Below are 4,839 nucleotides of genomic sequence, written 5' to 3' on the forward strand. Positions count from 1 at the left end.
CTCCAGAAACATCAAGAAGGTGCCGGGCCAGGACTGACTGACCCTTCCCAGTCACACTGTCAGGTTGGAGAACTGCATAGTTGGCAGGTGAGTGATTTACTTGATTCCACACATTTATTCTGTCACTTTTCTGCTTGTATTAAAAAGTAATAGATCAGTGTCGCTCATAGTATTTCAGATGAATCCTGCAATATTGAGACTGTCATGGTTTGTAATTATAACATCGGAAAATCTGCTTTCTGAATTTTAAATAGTGAAATAGATTTCAGACTGGGAGCTAACCAGCCAATTAATCCTCAGTCCATATTGTCTATTTAAGTCAAGACAGGTTGCCAAGTAGTATTAAATTTACCACTGCACCCAATTTTAAGTAGGAGGGTTTTTCCTCTTTCCCTTTAAGTAATCTAAGCAGTCTTAGCCAGCCCCTTTTGAACAAGATTTCAGTGTAACTGACTGTACAGCAAGGTTTTTCAGACGCAGTCCTGAAGTCTTCCTCCGGCGTTACGTTTACTGCAGGATTAAAGTGTTTCTCTACATTCCTAAGACTGACTGATCGAGTTGATTCTTTAAGCACGGAGAAGTAAATCCCACTACCACAGTTTTGGAGGTTCCACAGAGATCCCAATATTCCTCTGGGTCCAGAGTTTTCAGAGACAGGATCAAAAACCGACAGAGGCGGCCGCCGTCATCCCAATGAGTGATTCTGAGTCCATTCAGGCGCTCTACTGACTCCGAGACTCTGTACCCGAGGTGACTGTGTAAATTAATTAGGCCTTACGAATTTAGAATAAACAGGAGGAGACGGACGCTGTATTCTTAGACCTTCGGGTTACTTTAACCCGAATCCCTTTTGATATTTTAATTTTAACATTCGTTTTAGGCCACTGACTTTTTGCAGCTATCCGGACTCAAAGGATGAAGATGTCCAAAGCATTGCCTTAAGATCATTTCAGTCTCACAGTGGTCTGAACTGGGAATTTCTCAGGATCCAGATTTGTTTTAAATTCTAAGATTCTAGAAAGATTCTAAGATATTGTCTTGAAATAGTTTTATTTTCAGGGATCCAAATTTATTACAAATGAAGTTTTTAGGACATTTAATTATTCATTACTGTTCAACCTAGGGAATTTTGTAAAGGGATCTCCACTTATTTTTTAGAAAATTGAAAGATTCTGAAGCAAGGTTTTGGAAATAAATGTTTTTCAGGGCTATTCAAATTAGACATTTTGAGGGTTCTAAGACAAGGGGGTTTATAATACCCAAAGAGTTTAGACTATACACGTGACATTAATACATAGTTACAGTTTTGATTAGTAGCGCTTTATTAAGTATAAAGGTATCTGCTATAGATAGAGATATATTTATCCCCCCCCCAGCAAGCAAAACAGCTGATGGGCCTTACCATGCTCAATGTCCTGTGTCTACCTGTGACCATGTTGAATGCCTAAAATAATTTACATATAAACGCAGTAATTCTATCCTATTCTATCTGCTTTTAAAACTGATTTGACACGAACAGTTGAGGGCCTACTTTATAGTCTTTAATATCAGCTGTCGTCTTTATCTGAGACAGTTGTTGTGATGCTTGTGCTCTCTGCTCCCTGTGTTACTGTACGGTACTCTGTCTCGCTGACCGTTGTTTGCGTTTGTCTGTGTTTACTCTGGAGTAACTTGGTGACCGCGGAGGAGCGAGATCTCCAGATGCTCTGCAAGGAGATCATCAAGCTTGACTGCTGCTGCTGTAGAGGCAGTCCAAACTCCAACGGAAGACGAGGCTGGAGTCTGTTCGTGACTCCTCCAACGATGGTCATCTTAAATCCAGCACTACCGGCATGGCGGACACAGAGGGTTGTTGTCTCCACTCCTGCACCAGAGAGGGCCTGGGGCCGTCGTCGTGGCCTGGAAAAGCAGAGGGCTCCTCCACCACCACAGCTGCTTTTCATCTAAATGTACTGGCGTGAGGTTATCAGTTCTTCAACTTCACCTTTTTCCTTAAAATGTTTTGTTTTTTTTTTTTCTTCCTCCAGGAGTCCTGGACATTGCCAACTTTCTCCACTTTTCTCTACCCGATGCAGTGAGGCCCTTAAGGAGCACTGCCACACACTTCTGGACACCACTCGGAAAAAGACAGGACCCTAGATTAGGCAGCTGGATAGTGGGGAAAGTAATAAATCAGTGTCCCTCATAGTGTCTCAGACTAACCCTGCAGTATGGAGATTCTGTCCTTCACATGGTTTATAATTAGAGCTTCAGAAAATTTGCTTTAAAAATCTTATTAGAATTGATATAAATTATTTTACTACACCATCATTTAATACTACTGCTCTTCACGATATTCAGGGATTGTGCTGCTGCTGCCATCCTAAGTGTAGGAAAACTGGTAAATTATCCTTAACCCAGATCCTCAGTACAAGCAGTTCTGCATTGTGTTTGGGCTGTTAAATATACAGTGTGGCAAAAAAGTATTCAGTCAGCCACTGATTGCAAGTTCTCTTACTTAGAAAGATGAGAGAGGTCTGTAATTTTCATTAAAAAAAAAACAGGAAATCACATTGTAGGATTTTTAAAGAATGTATTTGTAAATTATGGTGGAAAATAAGTATTTGGTCACCCACAAACAAGATTTCTGGCTCTCACAGACCTGTAACTTCTTTAAGATGCTCTCTCTGTGAAACTAAATCAAGGGTGTAGGTCTCTTTATTACATTGGTGGGGGTCATAAAATCGGTTCACACAGAGTCTCCTGGAAGCTGAGTGTTTCTGTATTTATGATGAACTTAAATCTCTAACTGTAAAAATACAGGTAATTTCTGAATATGAAGTTATAAAAGCTCATACAAGTGTCCAAAGAAACACAAAGGGTAAGAGAGTAAATGTAAATGACTGCAGAATTTTAAATGGTGAAATAGATTTCAGACTGGGTGCTAACCAGCCAATTAATTCTCAGAGTCCATATTGTCTATTTAAGTTCCAGCAAGATCCCAATATTCCTCTGGGTCCAGAGTTTTCAGAGACAGGATCAGAAACGGACAGAGGCGGCCGCCGTCATCCCAATGAGTGATTCTGAGTCAATTCAGGCGCTCTACTGACTCCGACACTCTGTACCCGAGGTGACTAAGTAAATTAATTAGACCGCTTGCCTTACGAATTTAGAACAAACGGGAGGAGACGAGACGCCGTATTCTTAGACCTTCAGGTTACTTTAACCCGGATCCCTTTTGATATTTTAATTTTCAAATGTGTTTTTCTACCACTGACCTTTTGCAGTGATCCGGACTGAAAGGACGAAGATGTCCAAAGCCTTAAAATAATTTCAGTCTCACAGAATTTTCCAATTGAAAACAAATCTGGATCCCAGTGAAGACAACTAAGATATTGTCTTGGAATATTTTGATTCTCAGTGTTGTTTAAAGCAGAGAATTTTTCAGGGATCCAAATTTAGTTTGTAGCCAAGTGAGAATAATGAGACTGAAACTAATGACTTACCAGTTTTTGTTGATATTCCAAAACATTTCTGGTCTCAGAATGAATGATATTGGGTCAATAAAGGGGGCATCTCTGGTTAAAGTGCTGCAAGCAAAACAGCTGATAGGCCTCATCATGCTCAATGTCCCATGTCCCAGGAAGCAGAAGAAGGGTTATCCACAATGATCAATTCCCTTTTGGAAAATGAAACCATGGTTGCATGTGAATCTTCACTGGTGAATAGCCCTCTGAGAAAAGCCCTGCTGTGAATTCATTCTCAGATCAGGTGGCTAGAAACAGCTATGTCAGGAAATGCAGTAGTGCTTCAGATGGTTTCCACAACATCACAACAGCAGTGTAAGAAAAATGAGGATGTGTACGATGTGGATATTTCAGACTTGACATATCTTCATCATCAAATGATGGAATTGTTTTGCAGCAGTCTGATGATCAGATATTAATATTGTCTGATACTCACAAGTACTCACTAAAGGAAGGATCGTTTTTGTCTAAAAAAAGAATCAGTTCAGGAGTGTGTCTTATTCTCTCCTGTATCAGCTCTGTCTTCATCTGAGACTGTTGTTGTGATGCTTGTGCTCTCTGCTCCCTGTGTTATTGTACAGTACTGTCTCACTGATCGTCGTTTGCGTTGCTCTGTGTTTACTCTGGAGGTACTTGGTGACCGCGGAGGAGTGAGATCTCCAGGCGCTCTGCAAGGAGGTCATCAAGCTTTACTGCTATTGTTGTAGAGGCAGTCCAGACTCCACCAACGGAAGACGAGTCTGGAGACTCCTCTAACGCTGGCCATCTTAAATCCAGCCCTACCAACGTAGCGGACACAGAGGGTTATCATCTCCACTCCCGCAAGTTCAAGATTCCTTCAAGATCTGTTTCATCAAGTTTTGTATGGCTGAAACAGTTAGTGCTGCCATCTGGTGACCAGTTTGTGTCTTGTTTCTCCTCTCTCTCTCTCCCTCTCTCTCTCCCTCTCCCTCTCCCTCTCCCTCTCCTCTCTCTCTCTCTCTCTCTCTCTCTCTCTCTCTCTCTCTCTCTCTCTCTCTCTCTCTCTCTCTCTCTCTCTCTCTCTCTCTGCCGGTGACGTTGATCCAGCTGGTAATTGTGTTATTAGCTGGTAATTGTGTTATTTTCCTATAAATATGGTGATGGTCAGTAGTCTAGCTCTGGTCACATCAGTGTCGGGGTGAGGGTCATTTATTTGTTTATTATTATTATTTGTCTTTTCTGCTGTGTTATGAGGGAGGAGGTAAGACCGCTGTGTTTAGTGTTTTTCTTTTTCTAGGTTATTTAGTAAGATGGGATGTGCGGTTCTGTTTATTTTGGTCTTCTCTCACGCTGAAGTTTTATGATGTTGACC

This window comes from Salminus brasiliensis, chromosome 16, assembly GCF_030463535.1.
Source record: "Salminus brasiliensis chromosome 16, fSalBra1.hap2, whole genome shotgun sequence".
In the NCBI taxonomy this organism is placed as follows: Eukaryota; Metazoa; Chordata; class Actinopteri; order Characiformes; family Bryconidae; genus Salminus; species Salminus brasiliensis.